The 20,958-nt window shown below is 41.7% G+C and overlaps 3 pseudogenes across 2 annotated transcripts in view; 1 reads left to right on the forward strand and 2 right to left on the reverse strand.

Annotated features, from left to right (window-relative positions):
* The window catches only part of LOC128572296 (cyclin-dependent kinase 16-like), a 116,849-nt pseudogene extending 103,120 nt beyond the window's left edge, over window positions 1-13,729 (reverse strand). Inside the window, exon 1 of the transcript XR_008376160.1 lies at window positions 13,523-13,729. The product of XR_008376160.1 is annotated as a cyclin-dependent kinase 16-like (transcript). The remainder of the gene's footprint in view (window positions 1-13,522) is intronic.
* The window catches only part of LOC128572295 (cyclin-dependent kinase 16-like), a 116,844-nt pseudogene extending 101,622 nt beyond the window's left edge, over window positions 1-15,222 (forward strand). The window contains exon 3 of the transcript XR_008376159.1: window positions 13,815-15,222. The product of XR_008376159.1 is annotated as a cyclin-dependent kinase 16-like (transcript). The remainder of the gene's footprint in view (window positions 1-13,814) is intronic.
* Window positions 15,223-18,160: 2,938 nt separating this feature from the next.
* Window positions 18,161-20,958, reverse strand: part of LOC128573084 (kinesin-like protein KIF11) — a 53,990-nt pseudogene continuing 51,192 nt past the window's right edge.

Raw genomic sequence — 20,958 nt, forward strand, 5'->3', positions numbered from 1 at the left:
AGTTTCCTTGAAAATTGCTTTCTATGTCTTCTTTTACTACTTAGTTCATAAATCATTGTAACAGAAAATCTACTATAGTGGAAAAGTGATAGAGCTCATTTTTTAAATTAATATTAAATCATAGCTGTGTATATCAATGCAATCATGCGGCACCATACACTGGTTTTTTAGACCGTTTGACACTTTTCATCACACTGGTTAACATAGCCTTCCTGGCGTTTTCTTAGTTATTGTGTTAAGACAATTATATCCTACAAATTTACTAAGTTTCACATGTACCCTTGTGAGATGCACCGCAGGTGTAATCCCACCAATCACCTTCCCTCTGCCCATCCTCCCTCCTCCCTCCCCTCCCTCTCCCTCTTTCCCATATTCTTAGGTTATCACTGGGTTATAGCTTTCATATGAAAGCCATAAATTAGTTTCATAGTAGGGCTGAGTACATTGGATACTTTTTCTTCCATTCTTGAGATACTTTACTAAGAACAATGATAGACCTTATTTGTAATGAATTATTTCTATCGAAACTCTAGTAAAAGTTAATAATTGAATCTGGATGTCTCCCTTTCCTGAAGCATTCCCCACCTAAGGATTCAGGTGACTATAAAGAGTTGATGATAGGTTTGGGATGTTTTGCTTAAAGAAAAAAATTATCTTTAAAGGAACAAGAATTATTACCTGGTCTTAGACCTCCCATAGCACACTCATATAGGTAGGTTGAAACTTTTGAGAGACACAAAAATCACAACACATACAATCCATGCAGACAAAAACAGATGAAGCCCTCCCCGCAACACCAATGAACCTAGCAAGTTGAAACTGGCAGGGTGAATGTGAAAAGACACTGTTGACCGTGTTACATAGACATGAAATAATGGACCGTAACACAGTCTGTCTCAAAACTTCTATAGTGATCCATGTATAGTTTATGTTCAGAAGGTGATTAAGCTTCAGCCATTGTGTTCTGAAAAATGGTTGTGAATTTCAAAAGCATGACTATTCTCTCCTGAGACCCATGATTTTACAAAGACTCCCAAAGCCTTTTGTTCATTCCTTGGTTTACAATAATTTTAGGAGCATCTCTTCCTAAATGAGGTACAGAAATATATACTTGTTAATAAAACAATATGTATTATTCAGAACTAATCAGAAGTATCCTCCAGGAGGATGGGTAGAATACACAGAAAAGATTTGCGTCAGCAGTGGGGAATAATTATCTTCAGATTGAATCTTTCTCCAGTTTAGGCTATTCTATCTTAAAAGGAAGATCTTAAAACATTCAACTATTTCCAAACTATTTAACAGTGATTCCAAATAGCACTGAAAAATACTACAAAGAATATAAAACTATGCAACATCCCCCCACAAGGTTCACAATATCTGGAATACAATAAAAAGTATCAATAACGCAAGGGGGCAGAAAAAGAAGGCCAGTCAAAAGGAGGAAAAGTGGTCATTCAAAACCAGAACTGACACAGATATTAGAGCTAGCAGATGAGGACATTAGAGCATTTAAAATAACCATACTTCAGCTGTTCAGATAAAGTAGGGATATGGAAAGCATAAAAAACAAATTTAAATTACAGAGATAAAATCTACAACTTCTGAAAGGAAAAATGCATTGACTGGGATTAATGAGAGATTAGACACTCCAGAAGATTAGATCAGTAAATGTTAACACTACAAAACGAAACAGAACGAAGAATTTTGTTAACAATAATCCTATTCTTATACTCTTATTGTCTGTCTGCTCTGCTGTGATGTTAAATTTTATGTATTAATTTGGCTAGGTCACATGCTTTTGTCTGTTTAATGATGCCATAACAGAACACAAGTCTCGACAATTTATAAGGAAATTAATTTGCTCCCAATTCTAATGGCTGGAAAGTCCAGGATTGGGCAGCTGCATCTAGTGAGGCCACCAGGCTGCTTCTACTCACACAGGCAGTGAGCATGTCCTAAGAGATCACGTGGCCACAGAGGAAGCAAGAGAGGGAAACCTAGGGAACTAGCCTCTTTTAAACAACACACTTTCTCTGGAGGGAGTCTATTCTCAAAAGAGCTACACCTCACTCACCCCTGATGGAGGTACTAATCTATTGATGTGGGTTTCACTCGAGGATCAGAGCACCCAGCACTAGCTTCACCTTCCAACTTTGCCTCCTATTTTGACATAGTGTTGCCAGGGATGAGCCACACCAGAGCTCCACGGCACCCAGGTTTTCATCGAAAGCCAGTCTAAATGTCCCTGTGCAGACAGTTTTTAAGATGTGATTAACATTTTAATAGACTCGAGTTAATCAGATTCTTTTCCATGAGGTGTTTGGGCTTTGTGCAGTCAACTAAATGTTTTAGAGTGAAGACTACCCTACCTTGAGGAGGAATTATTTCTGCCTCCAGTCAGCCTTCACACTGGAGACTGCAACATCAGCTCATCCCTGAGTCAACAGCCTACTGGTCTACCTTTCAGATTTTAGAATTGTCAGTCTCTAAAATCATGTAAGTCAATTCCTAATACTCCAGTTAGATAGATCAAGATATGTATGTGTTTGGATGTAGATTTATGCCTATAGGGTCATGCCTTGCTCAATGATGAAACTACATTCTGAGAAAAGCATTCCTAGGTAATTGTATCATTGTGAGACTGCTACTGAGTATGCTTACACAAACCTAGTGTAAAAGCCTGTTAGCTCCTAAAACCTCAGCATGTCCCCCCCAACCCCCGTAGATTCCGAGAAAGGGCTTCAGAACGAGAAAGCACAAAGTCCCCAAGTTCCCGAAACCTCCCCTAGTTCCCAGTGAACAAACAATAGTGAAAACTTACTCAAGCTGTGTTTCTCAAGCTATAGGTTCCCGTGAACAAACAATAGTAGAAACTTACTCAAGCTGTGTTTCTCAAGCTGTAACCCCGCCCTGAGCTAGCCGCAATATTCTGCTTCTGTACTAACTTGCTTGCCACGTGGCACAAAAAAGGTATAAAAGTCAACCTGCCTTCCACTTCAGGGCCACCTGCCTTTGAGAGCAGCGGTCCCCTGCACAGGTGTAATAAAATCACCATCTGATTTTACCATAGTGGGGTCTGAGTCTATCTTTACAGGCTGTGACGGATACAACACTAGATGGGTTATCCTATTATATACCTAGGCTATATGGTATAGCCTATTGCTTCTAGGCTAAAAATTTGTACAGTATGTTACTGTACTGAACACTCTAGGAAATCATAGCACAGAGGTAAGTATTTGTATATCTAGATATAGAAAAAGTACCATGAAATTACAGTAGACAAGATTTTAAAAATTGGCTGGACGTAGAGTTTCATGCCTATAATCCCAGCATTTTGGGAGGCCAAAACAGGAGAATTGCTTTGAGGCCAAGAGTTTGAGAACAGCCTGGGAAACATAGGGAGGACCTGTCTTTACAAAAACAAAAACAAACAAAAAATTATCTACACATGGTGGTCTGTAGTCCCAGTTTCTTGGGAAGCTAACCAGGAGGATTACTTGAACTCAGGAGGTCAAGGTTACAATGATCTGTGATCATGCCACCGAACTCCTGCCTGTACAACAGAATGAGAACTTGCCTTAAAAAAATAAATAAATAAGTAAAAAGAATAAAAAAATTGGATCGCTATACTGGGCAGCTCCAGTACAGTCTTTTGAGACCATCCTTGTATATTTGGTCCGTTGTTAACTAAAACACCATTATTCAGCACATAGACGGCCCCAAAGATTACAGTGGAACTATATATACAGGTAAACTGTTTTTCCCACCTCTAGAGAACACTGACTAGTACACCCATTTCACAGTCAGAGCATTCAGGAAAAGTTGGCCAGTTTTTCCTGTTCATTTGTTCATTATTGATTTCCTTTGGTTCACTAATGCACAAAACAGTTCCTGAGACATAGAGTGCTACCTTTCCTGAGAAATTGAAACCATATAATTTCCCAGGTGTCTCTGGAAGGAAAATATCAATGTAATGAAAGTGATTTTCTCTTGAATTTTGCTTTCTTTTGACATGTTTTTCCAAATATCAATAGTACTATTTGGCAGACCACAACGTGGCCTGCCCCTCATCTCTGCATCATTCATAATAAACCTCTGAACTGTTTTTTGTGTTGTTGTTTTTTGTTTGTTTGTTTGTTTTTTGCAGTTTTGGGCTGGGGCTGGTTTTGAACCCTCCACCTCTGGCATATGGGGCCGGCGCCCTACCCCTTTGAGACCCAGGCACCACCCTCTGAACTGTTATTTTTAAACCAGATTCTACTCAAGTACATTTGTGTCTTGAAAATTGTTGAAGATATCTGTTCCCGCATTATGTTTGCAAGAGTGCTCAAAGTAAGTAACTCTTGGTAGCAAAGAAAATCTTCCCTTTTGATCAGAATGAAGGGTAAGCCTATGCTGAGTTGGCAGTATGAGTTAATTCATCCAAAATAGTTGATTAACGTATATATTTGCTTTTGCCTTATAGGTTTGATTTCTGCAATACAACCTTTCATATCTCTCCCTCTAATTTAAGATACTTGTGGTCCTTATGAGTGTTATGATGCTGACAAACAATGAATTTCCTTGAAAGTTGCCATCATCACGTAAACCAGTAACTGTGAACAGTTTGCAACATCCGTAGATTCATCAAGCTGGATACTAAATATTGGAAGTGGAGCAGATTTAATTTCCTGGATTACCTGATCAAGAATATCAGCAGATATATCATCTATTCTTCTGCCGACAGTGTTGTTAGATAAGGAAGTTGCACTCAATTTCATAACAAATTCTCCTCTGATCATAACTTGAACAATGTCTTTGGCCACTGGCAACAATAAATCCTCAGCAGTGGTGTGAGGTCTCACAGCTCTGGTGATTCTGAGTGCCACGCAATATGAAGCTTCAATGGCTGCTATGTTTTGTTTGTGGTACTTGCCACCAGTGTCAAGTCTGGCTTGAATCCATCAGCTTTGCTTCTAAAATACTTGGTATCCTTGCTGGCAAAGTTAGGATGCTTGCTATCAAAATGGCATTTTAGTTTGTTTGGTTTTATACATTCGGCTGATACAACTTCACAACAAATAACACATTGTGGTTTCTCAATTCTGCTATAATTATTGAGGTAAAACCATACTGTAAAAAATCCTCACTATATTTTCTTTTCTTAATGTTCTTCTCTACACAATCCATTGTCATGGGATGGTTTGCTAATGAAAATAATATATGACAATAGCTTTAATAATACAAAAGATGATACAAGGCATAGTTCAGTCAATACAGTTCATTAAAGTTTCCTATGATTTACGTTCTCTGTGTTGTTGGGTGTTTTTTTTTTTTTTAACATACATGTTATTATCACAAAGGGGCAGTCTTCACATCAACCACAGCGGAATATAAAAAGACCGATCAGCATCTAGATTTAAGTTCCCATGGTACAGATATATATATTTTTTGCAGTAGTTGATGATTTTACAGTACATGATTTTACATTTACCCAATGATCATAATTCATGAAGTGTCATTTTACCTCCAATAATGCTGCTTTCTTTCTTTCTTTTTTTTTTTTTTTCTTTTTAGAGACAGAGTCTTACTTTATTGCCCTCGGTAGAGTGCTATGGTGTCACAGCTCACAGCAACTTCCAACTCCTGGGCTTAGGCGATTCTCTTGCCTCAGCCTCCCAAGTAGCTGGGACTACAGGTGCCCACAACAACGCCTGGCTATTTTTTTGTTGCCTTAAGTATTTGATAGAGTTTCTCAGTGAATTAGCTTGCACCTTGGCTCTGTATATGGAAAAGTTTCAAATGAATTTAATATTTTAATTTTTGCCTGATTTTATTATATTAATTTGTAGAGATTGTATAGGGATTTATTTCTAATTTATCGTATTGCACATTTCTAGATTTTAAGGCAGTTGAGATCAAAATTTTAAAAAGTAATATGCAAAAATAAAGGTTTTTAGCAAAGTTTCCTCAATGTCTCAGGATCTCCTGTGGGCAGGAGGAGGCCATAATTATACTTCTTGTATTTAATTCCTATATTTACTACATGGGATAAATGGTGGCATATAATCTATAGAAATTTGAAGAATGTTCTAATTGTACTCAAAATAAAAATCCGAGCCATGGGCGGTGCCTGTGTCTCAAGGGAGTAGGGCACCAGCCCCATATAACAAAGGTGGTGGGTTTAAACCTGACTGCGGCCAAAAAAAAAAAATATATATATATATATATATATATATATATATATATATCCGAGCCTATCTCTCGTCATCAATATTTAGGTGGACAAATATAAATTTGAATAAAAATAGAAAATGACACAGTAAATAAAGAACGGTACAAAGAGATAAAACCCTGACAAAGCAGATTTGTTAATACCTAGATTATACCTGTTTTTGATACAACTCCTATGTGTTTATGTATATATATTTACTGATAATAAGTTTGGCATATAGCTCAGAGTGAGGACATATTTATAATCATTTGGGTGATTTAAAAGCATCATAGAAATCAACTGTTCTGGTACAAAACAAATTAATGAACAGAAAAAGTGTTAAGTAATTTTGTTAAAAAGTTTGATTTGGTAATTAGGTACACACATAAACATCATTTTTGATACTAAACAGAAGATAAAATAATTTTTAAACCCTATAGAAAAGATTTTTATAAGTACTGTGAAATGACAGTAGAAACCATCAATTACAGCATAACCCATAAGTAATATGTAAATAACCACATGCACATTTCCTCTAAGATAATTTTAAATAACTACTGGAGAAAATTTAAACCAACATTACTTTAGGAGACTTCAAGTATTATTTTTTCTTTTTTTGAGACAGCCTCACTTTGTCACTCTTGGTAGAGTGCCGTGGCATGACAGCAACATCAAACTCTTGGGCTCAAATGATTCTGTTGCCTAGCTGCCCTAGTAGCTGGGAAGATAGGTGCCCACCACAATGCTTGGCTATATATTATTTTGGTTTAGCAGGCCTGGGTGGCTTCCAAACCACCCGCCCTGGAGCATGTGGCTGGTGCCCTAACCACTGAGCTACGGGCACCCCCAGAGTTCAAGTATTGATAAGAAGAAAGCATTTTCACTGGAGCCAAAGGACCTGCATTTACATAATTAATTCTATCAATACTGAATTTAGGGGACTGAACAACAGTAAGTCTGGCTGTAATCAGGTCTCATACATTAAAGTGGAAGATTGCCACTTTATAGTACATGTTTTGGGCAAAAGGATATTCATAAATACTATTTGGTGAAGACATCTAAAAATACTCAAATGTTATCATTATTCATAAGTTACTTAACAAATTGAATCAGAAAATATGGGTACTTTCGAAGAGCCCAAGTAAATTAAAAGAAGAATTCATAGGAGTAATCAAACCAACAAGTCAGTTTTTCTTCAGAAACTTTATAACCATGTGGACCTCAAGGCTTTGGGGACTTCTCAACTTACCCTTTTTGACTAAATCAGGAAAATTTCTAAATGAACTTATCCCAAATGTAAATTTTTTCAAATGTGCAAACCAAATTATTTTCAAATTGTAATTTCTTATGGAGTATGAAGCAAGGTGAGAAGGTCATCTCTAGAGCCTGTGTAGTACAGAAAACAGGGAAATAAAGAGTGCTGAGAGAAATTAGTGTCCATACTATAATTGGATACCTACCTAAAATGTCTTTACAAAATAAGGGTAACATTTTTTTTTGAAAATAAAAAATAAATGAGTAATGTAAAATATTGATAAATTTTATTACCAATAGGAGCTTCTTTAGATAGAGAAGTTTTCTGATATAAAGTTCAGGGAAGCAACTTAAAAGATAACAAATTTCTTGTTTGTTTTTTTTATGATGAAAAGTTATATATTTAGAATGAGCCACCTCGACTTGGTTTAAATGATCCCAATTTTGTTGGCAACATGCAGAGCATCATAATCAGAAGCCAGTGGAACATATGCCTTCTACTCGCCATCATTTCATTTTTTTATAAATGAAATCGGATTTATTCATCTTTTTATATATTGGCCTTGATGCAAAAGAAGACTAAAAGTGACTTAAAAGGTGAATAGAGTAACTTTAAAAAAACATCAAAAATATATATTTTCTCCCCCAAAGCTAGCTGCTTCCAACTTGATTTAATACTTTGCATGTTTTCCCTTCATTGCTTGGTAAACACATTTGCTTCTGTTTTCTGTAATCACTGTGTGACTGTTGATTTTTGCTGTTTTGTCAACTGACGTTTCACCTTCTGTTTCACGAGTTCGGGAGGAATTGTTGAACAGCTCTCAACACTGCCTGTAGAAGAAGTAATACTCAGAGTTCTTGTTCTACACCAATTAATGTCTCCCATATGTTTTTCATCTCTGAGAGGCAGGGATTCTTTACTCAGTGACGACAAGGCAGTTAGATGAGAGCATTCGTCCACACACTCCTCAGAGCCAACAGAGGCTTCTCCTGGATGTGTCTGACCACCTTGTCTCAGGTAATTTTCATTTCTGTTTTTCTCCTCAGAAAATTCAGGTATGGAATTTTCGTCAACCACCTGCCCTTTCATTTCTTCTAAACCTGGCTGAAGTCAGTCATTTCAAAGTGGTGCGCGCCAGCACTCTGCTCTGATGAACTGTCCTCCCTGATCTGTTCCAGGTCTTCGAATGATCTGTAGCCACCCGACTGGTCCACACAGTTCTGTTCTCTTTCATCTTTGGAACTACAAACCTCTGATTTTTCTGACACTTTTCCATCAGAAAACGAAAACCGAGGTCCCTCTTCTGTCTCAGTGTCCCTCTCATCTGGGCCCACTGGCTGCAGCAGGTGGTCACCAGCCTGCAGCTCCCTTGTGTAGCTGCTTGAAGAAACCTCCACATCAAGAGAGCCTTCCGTCCTAATATCCAACTAAAGGTTGGATAAAGCTCACCTTCATAGCCAAAACACTTCATGAAGAAATCTCTAATGCTCTTGACATCTCTGTCGAAATACCCTTCAGCACTGGGATGAGAAGTTGAGATCATCTGTGGGAAATCGATCCATGGTGATACGATCATTTCCATCCAAAATGAGATTGAATTCATTGAAATCTCCATGAATCAGCCCATGATTCCCAAGTCTTACAATTAGTTCCATAGCTTCATCATAGACTGAGGCAGGATCTTCAACATGGTGTATCTGACATAGAGGATAACCATTTATGATCTCCATGACCACTGCATGGCGATTGTAATCAACTATCTTTGGAACTGGAAATTTCCTCTCATATAACACCTTCATATAGGTAAATTCCTTCACCGCAGAGAGAGGAGGTAAATAAAGCTAAGACACATCATGCCTGTGTTTATGGTAATCATGCTTGTTTTTCAGATTTCAAAAGGAGGTTCTTCCTAGTCTGTGAACCTTTAATGCAAATTGCTGTCCTTCTTTATTTGCAACAATGTAAATATCTGATTCTTTGCCAACACCCATCTGGTTTCCAACAGACTCAACTACTTGTCAGGAACAAAGTGTTTTCAAAGCCATAATCATAGCCTGCATTTGTCAATCAATAGCCCCGGACAGTCTTGGTACGCTCCCAAGCTATGAGTTTATGTTTCACTAATTCTCTTAAAACTTCATTACAGCCAGCTATAGAGGTGATCAAATTGCAGAGAACTATCTCATGGTTCTTCATGTCCATTTCAACCCCGGTCAAAACCCTGAAGCCATCCCGGCTCAGGTAGCGCAACTTGGCCACATTCACCTTCCCCATGGAGGCAGCAGATGGGAGTCCAATCATGAAGCTTTTAAGCAGCATCAGTTCTTAAATAACTGATATATAATAAGAGTATAATTTTTATACATGGTCATTAAATCAAACAAAGTATCTTCTACGTGAAAAGGTAACTGAGGAGAGAAAAACCTACTCTTCAGAGAATTAATTTTATTTTATGCCACTTATTTTGTATATTTTGGCGAACATTATTCTTTTGTTTGAACTGAGTAGCACCAAAGGATCAAATGTGGCATCTTCTGGACATTCCGGATGACTGAGCCATATGCCCAAAACAAGGTTGAGGAGAATGAAATAATAAAATCCACCCACTACATGACCGCAAAGCAACTCACTAGCAGCAGGATGGTCTGAGTGGCCCTCTTCTCTGGGAAGGCTTTAGAGGAGAGTCTGGCGCTGTGAAGGTGCTGGGAGCGTCTGTGCTCCCTGAGCAGGAGGATCACCACGTAAGCACTTGAGAGCAGCATGATTCCTACAGAGGAGACACGCCTGGATAGAGCAAAAGAAGATGACAGAGCAAAAAGAAGTCCCCTGATGATGGGATTCATGGGAGAAAGTGAGAAGTGTTTATCTTCAGTAGATTTGTCTGGTGAAATTATAAGTAGCTACGGTGTAGAAGATCATGCTATGATTAAAAGACAAGGTGCAGGACCACAAAAAGAATAAAACATGGATGATGTAATCTGTGGACTCACGTTTAAATCTGGCCAGCCAGGAGGTGCTGGGGCTGACAGTGATGTCCTGGAGCATGCTCAGGAGGCTGGTGGTGCAGATGGAGAGATCCTTGATTCCTCTGCTCAAGTAGAAAAATGCCTCGCATTTAAGGTCATTCTGAAAGTTCAATGGCCCAAAGAGTTCTGGAGACCCCAATAATAGCATGGTGAACTTCACACATGAACAAAGGCCGAGTGTCAGATGGTCAGGTCCGTGGGTTTCACCCTGTGATCAGATGCAGAAGAGGAGGAGAAAGGTGTTGGCTGAGATTCCAATACCAGTTTGTAAAAATATACAGTTTTAGATGGTAGCATAAATGAAAAATAAGTTCATTGTTGTACTAAAGGCGAAATAGTTGTATATCTGAAAACATCAACAGACATTATCAGTGTTCTTTTATAGTCAAAATTATCACCACCATAAGGCTTTATTCTCTCCATGATTAACTCTTCCTACGTGATAGAAATGATTAAAATACAGCTGCACAGGGAAGGCTGGATGTGGTATGTACATTTTTATCCCACTTGCACAATGTATTTGATTTCATTAATGGAATTTTCAGTTCCAAAAAAAGAATTTTATATTTCCATAAATATCCAGTGTGCGAGTGCATGAAATAGAAAAATTATTTTTTAAGTATTATTTGGGGTTAGGGACTTATGAAATTTAAAACCAGCTGTTTTCAATTATGAAATAAAAAAGAATATAAAAAATATGGCTTTTAATTAAGGGATTCAAGTTTGAATTCTTTTTTATACATTACGATGGAAATTAAGACCATAAATGGTATGTATATTTTGACATGAAATGTGTCATTTTAAAATTATTACCCACACGTGAAAATAGTCATCAAATAGAATTATCCTAATGTATTAATTTTTATTTTTCTATTTCAAATTTAAAATCTTTATTATCACAGATGTTTATTTCACTTGTTTAAATAAATATTCAATAACATTGTTTTAAAAATATACAGTTTTAGCATTATATAGGTATTTACTGATATGATGCCTCAGTATACAGGGTGTCTATAAATTTTGTGCGCAATTACAGCCAAACTTTATGGACACCCAATACAATGCCTCAGTGTATATACTCATTGTATGCAGGTATGCGCACACACACACACACACACACACACACACACACACACACGCACACACGCACATATACACTGCATCAGCATTATTTAAGCCAAATAACAAATATAATGTGTATGCATATATATTAAATTCTTATATGCATATATACACACGTAGTAAGTCCTGATTTAATGTCATTGATACGTTCAAAGCAACTGTGACTTCAAGCAAAATGATGTACTTATTAAGGAAAGCAATTTTACCATAGGTGAATTGAAAAAAAGTGCTAAATTTCCATGGAATAAAGAATGTCATTTTGCTTAAAGTTGCAGTTTCCAAGGACCTATCAATGGTAAGTGAGAACTGATGTGCATAAAACACCAGCACCTCCACTGTCACGTTTGTAAGATGCACCCACCGTGTCTGCTCCTAGAGTTCATGTCCTTACTCTTTCAACAGCGCTGCTTTACTGCTCTGTGTTCCCTCTTCCGTATGCAGCGCAGAAAATGCTAATGAGAATGGAAATGACTCCATAGCATTTGTAGGGCTGACCAAAAGTCAATTTCACACTAATGGTAAGAGAAACACCAAAACAAATTCCTGGAGAACAAATAATGTGAAGGTGAGTCTTTCTACCATTACTTCTCCTATAGTCACACTGTTTCTGTCCCCTCAAAATTTATGTTATAACCTTGTCAATGGCTGGGTTGTGGTGGCCATTGACAAGGTTATAACGTAAACAACGTAGTGATGCTAGCCTGCAGTCCACCTTCCAAGGAGAAAGAATACCTCAGAGGAGGAGGCACAAGTTCATGGGGAAGTCGACCTGGGCTAGGGACAGGCCCCTTGTCACAGCAGCATCAGAGGCCACAGAAACCCATGATGTTGGGTCCCAGGGAAAAAGACCCACTTTGTTGAGGGGTATCTTTCACTTCAACTGAGAAAAAGGCATGCTGCAGAGTAAAGTCCTTGCCTGTGCTTCTAGTCCATGGCCAGTCCACTCCAGGCAATGACTGGTGGCCCCACATCCTGGTTCTTCCTGGACTTGTAACGGGGCTACCGCCACCAACGAAGCCTGCGAAGTGGGCAGTGTGCAGGTGGCGAGGGTTGCCTGGCTGGTCGCTCTGGGGCAATTCTGTTGGATCTCCAGCAGAAGAGGGACCGAAGACAATTGCAGGTGGGCAGGGGCTCGGGACTTGGAGAGGGCTGTGGTGGGGCATGGCCCGCCAAGAACAGGGGGCTGGGAGGAGGCTGTGGAGGGGGGTGACCAGGCAGGAACAGGGGGCTGGGAGGGGTCTGTGGAGGGGGGTGACCAGGCAGGAACAGGGGGCTGGGATGGGGGTGGGGAGGGGGGTGACCAGGCAGGAGGAGGGGACTGGGAGGGGGCTGTGGAGGGGGGTGACCAGGCAGGAATAGGGGGCTGGGAGGGGGCTGTGGAGGAAGGGCACCAGGCAGGAACAAGGGGCTGGGAGGGGGCTGTGGAGGGGGGTGACCAGGCAGGAACAGGGGGCTGGGAGGGGGTTGTGGACGGAGGTGACCAGGCAGGAACAGGGGGCTGGGAGGGGACTGTGGATGGAGGTGACCAGGCAAAAACAGGGGGCTGGGGAGGGACCGTGCAACAGTGAGGGTGGGTAGGGACCGGGGGCGAGAAAGGGGACATGAAGTGGCAGAGGCAGGCAGGGACCGTGTTCGAGAAGGGGTTGATGACCTAAATAGGTCCAGGGGGCACCAGAGGTGAGGAGGTGGCATGAGTTGGGTCAGGGGTACAAGCTGGGGATAGAGAGGGACGGGTGGGACACGTGGGATGACTGAAGGGCAGCAGAAGCGGGAGAAACATTGCTTTGCTGAAACAAAAGAGATAAAAAGCCAGATGAAATGTTAGATCTACACAAGCCATCACAGAGAGGTGAAGGAACATTCAATATATACGGATGAGTGAAATGTTAGTCTAAAACAACTCCATTTTCAGTCCTCCTGCACAATCTCTGGTGCAGAGCTGAGTGGGCCGCATATAGATCGAGGTTCCCCAGGGGCACTGCCACCACCACAGCCACTCTCATCCAGGCCTATCTGCTCAGAGGCACCATTGGTCTTATCTATGCCTCGGCCACCTCGGAGTGCCATGGACAGCTTCCGTTTGATCGTCTTCATCCGATCCATGGCGACCGGCGGGGGCGCGCGAGCTGCCTCGGAGCCCGGGGCTGGCGCGGCAGCCCAGGCTGAGGCCGCGCGACCTCTTTCTCCTCCTGTTCGCCGCAGGCGCAGGTCCCAGCAGTCCTTGAAGATGGGGTCTGATGGGGAGAGTGACCAGGCTTCGGCCACATCCTAGGATGAGGTGCAGTCTCCAGTGAGGGTGCGCATGCGCAACCATCCCCCACACAAGATCTTCTCTGAGGACATTAACAAGCGCCTGTCACTACCACCTGACATCCGTCTGCCTGAGGGTTACCTTGAAAAGCTGACCCTAAATAGTCCCATTTTTGACAAGCCCCTCAGCCTCCGCCTCCGTCGTGTCAGCCTGTCCCAGATTGGCTTTGGAAAACTAGAGACCTACATCAAGCTGGACAAACTGGGCGAGGGTACCTATGCCACGGTATACAAAGGCAAAAGCAAGCTTACAGACAACCTTGAAGCACTCAAGGAGATCAGACTGGAACACGAAGAGGGGGCACCCTGCACCGCCATCTGGGAAGTGTCTCTGCTCAAGGACCTCAAACATGCCAACATTGTTAGGCTACATGACATTATGCACACGGAGAAATCCCTCACCCTTGTCTTTGAGTACCTGGACAAGGACCTGAAGCAGTACCTGGATGACTGTGGGAATGTAATCAACATGCACAACGTGAAACTGTTCCTGTTCCAGCTGCTCCGTGGCCTGGCCTATTGCCACCGGCAGAAGGTGCTACACCGAGACCTCAAGCCCCAGAACCTGCTTATCAACGAGAGGGGAGAGCTCAAGCTAGCTGACTTTGGCCTGGCCCCGGGCCAAGTCAATCCCAACAAAGACATACTCTAATGAGGCGGTGACACTGTGGTACCGGCCACCTGACATCCTGCTTGGGTCCACAGACTACTCCACTCAGATTGACATGTTGGGTGTGGGCTGCATCTTCTATGAGATGGCCGACCCCTCTTCATGGGCTCCACAGTGGAAGAACAGCTGCACTTCATCTTCGGCATCTTAGGAACCCCAACTGAGGACACGTGGCCAGGCATCCTGTCCAATGAGGAGTTTAAGACATACAACTATCCCAAGTACCGAGCCGAGGCCCTTTTGAGCCATGCACCCCAACGGGGCTGACCTCCTCTCTAAGCTGCTACAGTTTGACCTCCTCTGCTACAGAGGTCGAAATGGGATCTCTGCAGAGGATGCCATGAAACATCCATTCTTCTTCAGTCTGGGGGAGTGTATCCACAAACTTCCTGACACTACTTCCATATTTGCACTAAAAGAGATTCAGCTACAAAAGGTGGCCAGCATTTGGTCTTCATCAATGCCTGACTCAGGCAGACCAGCTTTCCACGTGGTGGACACCGAGTTGTGAGTTCTAAGCCACAGACCAAGGCCCCAGCAGGCAGCAGCTAGAGGGATGCCACACCCCTCACAGGGCAGCCCCCAACTGCATCCTCCCTGCTTTCTGCCTGCCTACCTGCCTGAGCCATGTTCACCTGCCCACTTGTCCCCTGCTGCCCACCTGAACACCCGAACATTGGCCTGTCAACCCACCCATTGGCCCGTCTGCTGGGTGCTAACAAAGCTCTCATCACTCCTTCAAAAAAAAAAATAATAATAAAACAACTCCATTATTTATCATTCCAACTGCATGACATTCTGGAAACGTGAAAATATAAAAACAGTGCAAATCTCAATAGTTGCCAGGGTTTGTGGACAAAGGGTAAGGGGCCTTTGAGGGCAGGGAGAGGGCACCACGTGAGGACACAATGGGCAACACGGCTTTGAAGGTGTCACAACTGACAGAAATGCCCAGTGGAAAGAGTGGACCTGAATGGAAATGACTAACTTTAGAGACTCAGATGCCAAGTTTTAGATTAATTGTAACAAATGTATCCCAGTAAGTGAAGATGTTATTGATCGTTGCAAATAGGACATGGGGGAGAGAGGAATGATTGATAGGGGAACATGGATCCATTTTTATGTCAACCCCAAACTCTTCTAGATGAGATGATGCCTTTATTAAAAATCATCATTTAGCACCATTCTTTCAGGCAGATATTTTCAGGGGTCGGGGCAGGACAGGGTCTCACTCTGCCTCCCTGGATTGAAAGCTAGAGTGTGGGTGGTGTCATCATAGCTCACTGCAACCTCAAAATCCTGTGCTCCAGTGATCCTCCTGCCTCAGCCTCCCAAAGGGCAAGAATGACAGGCCTCACCCACCAAGCATGCTCTAGTGAGATATTTTTATGCCAATGGTCAATAACCAGGTAGTATCTAGACACGAGCTTAAATTATTGTCTGCCATCGAATGTGAACCAATCTTGACTTGAAAATGTATGTTGAATTCTGTGGTTGCAGCAGCACTTATGACTAGGAAAATTAAAATATTGCTGCATGAAAAACACAGCTTACACTCTTCATAGGTTTGTATTACATCTGGGACACCAAGTAATACCCAGTCACTATTCTAAATAACCTTCACGGTCACAGTAAGTTTTTCAGGTGACCAAAAGTGATGCAGTACAATGCTCTGCTCTTGGGGGGTGGCATAGGGGTCAGCGCTGTCAGCAAAGAACATGGTTAGTGCCTTCCCAGTAGGGACGACTGTAAGCATCTTCCTGACAGAAGTCAGAGAGAACTAGTAAAATTGGATTCTGAGTTTGAACATCTGATCCCATTGTTTACTGAGTTCCAAGCAGAGCCATCTGATGAAAGCTGGGTTTCAGGGACATTGTGGGGTTCAGGGAGCCTGTGTGGGCCGTGCCTTCATGGAGATGAGACCACACAGAAAGACAGCAGAGCAGAGAGACAGAGAGCAGGGTGCTGGTGGTGCAGAGTTAGGGACGGGGTCCAAGTCCATTGACGGGCACCCACACCTGAGGTCATGAGGTCCCTCTGTCCTCAGTTCTCTGCACTGTCATATGACAATGGTAATAGGCTTATTTGTTGTTACGACATGAGGAGACTGAAATGACTCAATCCAGGTGAATCGTGAGGAAGAGGACTGGTCTCTTAGTCGTCTTCCGTGTTTCCTAAATGGCAGGGGGAACAAACCGGACACCAGGTAGGGTGCTTGCACCACTGCAGGGCAGGAGGGTGATTCCTCATCCCTTCTGTGGGTATGATGCTCTGCAGCTGTCAGGGAACGTCTGGCATTATGACCTGTGATCCCCACATCGGCCCCTGGGTGGGCAGAGCAGGTGCTGTACCTCCTGTTCTCTACTGAGTGGTTGTGACATTGAGGGAAGCTAAGTGGCTTTTAGCATCACATCATGAATGAGTGATGGATCTGGAATGGGAAGGGTACATGGTTCCATGGGGAGGCACAGAACTCTGATGACTGGGACCTCTCCACCATATCCTGGACTCCTGATTCAAGAGCTCCCCTGACTCTTTCTCCAACATTCCTACCCATTGTTCAAGGGGAATCCAAGTTGATGCCCCGGAGGACATTCCTGGATAAGGAGGTGCCATGCCCTGATCACGACACATCCTCTCTCCTCTACCATACACATCTTCCGTCCCTAATGTGGTCCTGTTTCCTCTGAAGGAAATCCTCTGAGGGTCTTGGCATCACATCTGTGGCCTTTCTCCCCCAGTACTGTCATGCTGTGAGCTGCCCCTCATGTGACCACACTGAATGACCAGTGTCTGCTTGTCCCCCAAGTGTGCTCAGACTGTAGGACATTGTGAAAAGCTGCCTCATAATGTTTTCACAAACAATAACCTTTCCTACCACTCATTAAACCCGAGTAAGCAGGTAGGGAGAATTCACTGGAAGAGTAGCCATCTGGGCTGGTGGTTTGGTAGTTTATTGAGATAAACTAGTAGCCTCCTTGTCTACTTATCTGAACAGCCTCAATAGAATTAAAGTCAATGCGTGTTTTGTTTTATATAGTGACACCAGGGAGCACACACTGAGATTTGTTGTTTTTCTAAATTTACATATGAACAGAAATGACATGCCAAAAGTTGACTGAACTCAGCACACATTTCAGGAAAAAGAAAAGACGTGTGAAACATAGAGTTTAACATGTAAAAACCCACAAAGTCATCTCCTGCCTTCTGGATTTCCTCCAAATTTTTGAAATGAATGGTTTTAGCAGGTACTCAGTTAAGTTAAAATGACATGGAAATAGATGTTCCCATATTTTCCAATTTAGGGGCCATCTAATTGAGCAATGTTTGAGGATCACAGGATATAAGAAAAAAGAATCTATTTTTGAAAGGAGGAGATAAACTTTAGGGCAACCTGCTTGACAGGAGTATCAACTATAAATTGGGGAATCAAACAAAACCAGAAACACACTATAACCACCCATGGGAAAATGCAGAGGATAATTTTGTAAGTAAAATATTGTGAGAAATACTCTGACTAGTCACTGTGAAAGAGCAGAGCATCCCACAGGTCAGTATGAACATACCTTTGAATCGGCTTTTCAGGTTTCCCATATTGAATGGCAAGTGGCAGCAGGAGGGGCCAAGATATATACTCTCACGTCACCACGGTGATGGGCGTCACAGAACCTTCCCAGTGAAGGCACAATCCACACTGTGAGGTCCAACTGCTGCTCTGCAGGCAAGTGGGCTTTCACATGTGCAAAAGTGTCATCGAAGTTGAAGTAGTTTATCTGAAAAACTAAACCCCAATCCCCCGCATTGTATTCTCTGTTTCTTAAAATAAGTCATAGGAGAGACACGGTGTACCCCGAAATGAAAAAGATACAAAACTGATCTGTTGACAACAAGCAGAGGTTCCATTCTTGATTTGAAATACATCACTGGATATTTCTACTGTTTCTGCATCATCAAATATTTCTAGAATCAAGAAGAGAATATTGCTCAGGATTAGATAAAATACAGTAGTTACAGATATTTAATTATAAAATGTCATAGTTAAGAAAATGTTTAACAAACAGCACTTTCATCATATTTACATGTATTACTGTGTCCTTAGTTCTAGCTCAAGCTCTGTGAATTCAAGGAGGAATTTCTTTTTCCAAGTGTATGTAAATAGCTGGGTGTTCACTGAGTAATTTAGTGGGGGTGAGAGGGGCCATATGTTCACCAGAGCATCTTCTGGAGAGTGAAAAGTCTCAATGGATACATGCCTGTAGTCCCAGCTACTTTGTGGTTTTTCTATTTTCTTTTCTTTTCTTTTTTTTTGAGACAGTCTCCCTTTGTCACTCACAGTAGAGTGCAGTAGTGTCATAGCTCACAGCAATGTAAAACTCTTGGGCTCAAGTGATTCTCTTGCGTCAGCCTCCCAAGTAGCTGGGACTAAAGGTGCCCTCCACAATGCCTGGCCATTTGTAGAGATTGGGGTCTCACTCTGTCTCTGGCTGATCTTGAGCTCCTGAGGTCAGTCAGTCCACTCACCTCATCCTCCCAGAGTGCTGAGATTACAGGCATGAGCCACAGCATCCAGGCAAAACCTATTATTTTTAAAGCCTTTTAAGTGCTATGCATTAAAATATTCTTACCTGAGGCTTTTATTATTGATTATAATGTATTTTCTGTGAAATTGTATTTTCATACACCATGTGCCAGTGATTGAAAATATCTGCTCTCTATAGATACATAGGGATCATAGGTCATAGTTGAACCTTCTACTTATCTAGAAAAACATTCTTTTTTAGTGTTATATTAATTTCCATACAGAATTCACGGGCTAAAGTTTCTAATATTCTTGTTTTATAACTCCTTATTATTGTGATTCTTGTTAGGTCGGTTTCCTTGACATCAGTTTATTGTGTATCTGGTTTATCTATGTTTTAGATTGTTAGGTAAGAATGTGTAACTCTATATATACACTTTAAGTCAATGTAAGGTTCAATCAAAGTGTTAGGCATATGTATATCACAGATAATATATGTATGTCTTTTTCTTAACAGACTTTGTTTATGATTCATCGTATATATTTATTTTCTTGTTATTTTTTTCTTTTTCTTTTCTGAGGCAGAGTCTCACATTGTCGTCTTTGGTAGAGTGTCGTGTACTTATAGCTCACAGCAGCTGAAGTGCTCATCTGAACTGTCTGCATGGAGGCCAGGTGGGCAAAGGTCTGGGCCTCTCTGGTGGGTGGAGGTCACGGGGTTATAGCTCATGGAGATGGTATTGTTGTTGATGGAAAAAATGGTGAATTAAATCTGGCAGACACTTACACCAACAGTATAGAGGAAGGAACCTTTAACTGCTGGGGTGAACTCAGGTGCCTCAGGGCATAAAATGATGAGTTCCAGGGAAAAAGTTCTTTCAAACTATTTTTTTCTATTTATTTATTTATTTAAACAGAGTCTCACTTTATGACCCTCAGTAAAGTGTCATGGTATCACAGCTCATAGCAACCTCCAACTCTTGGGCTCGAGTGATTCGCTTGCCTCAGCCTCCCAAGTAGTTGGGACTATGGGTGCCCACCACAACGCCTGGCTTTAACTTTAGACATGTGGTCTGGCTCTGGCTCAGGCTAGTCTCCAACTCATGACTTTTTTATGCAGCTCAGTATCAGCTTCATAGTTACAGTTACAACAAAGGGTACAAAGAGTTAATGATTGTAATTCTCAAGAAACCAAGGTGCTGTTGTTCCATAGTTTTTTTCTAAGATTATTTTAGCTCAGTATAAAGTTTCTTCTTATCTTTGGAGGAGGAGTTTTTCTGAAGCTGCCTCCTGCTTTCTCAGGATCATTAAGAAGTATAAGATTTATGTATTTATTTCTCCTTCCTCAGGATGATACAAATTATTAATTGTATAGTCAAATGTCAACAGCCTGGAACTGTTAAGCTCTCCCTTTGAAAGCTCTATCTTCCTGCTTATGTGGACAATGATGGCATTTAGACAGTGGTCTCCATCCTCCTCAAATGAAGAAATTAATTCCTAAGGTCCTCTTTCCTTCTACTCAAACCACTTGACTTCTTAATCGTGATGTGGTAGCCTGGAGGACAAGGGCTGAACTTTTGGTAATGTCCCGATTTCTCGGAAGGGCAGACAAACAAGTCAGTTTAGGCTGCAGGTGAGGGACGTTAGTTGAGAGACTCCACTGTGGTGTGATCTTCTGGCCCCAGTGCAAGAACTCAGCCCAAGCCCATGGCCTTCTAGCCTGGCTTTAGCCTTTTGGTCTTTCTCAGTCCCCCTGACAGACATTTGATCAGTATATCCACTAAGCAGGCCTGGAAGGCTATTTGAATGTCCATGTCAATTTCTTCACATGGGAAAAGTGAGGCCTGGGGGGTTTGCACT

This window comes from Nycticebus coucang, chromosome 20 (genome assembly GCF_027406575.1).
Source record: "Nycticebus coucang isolate mNycCou1 chromosome 20, mNycCou1.pri, whole genome shotgun sequence".
Lineage (NCBI taxonomy): Eukaryota > Metazoa > Chordata > Mammalia > Primates > Lorisidae > Nycticebus > Nycticebus coucang.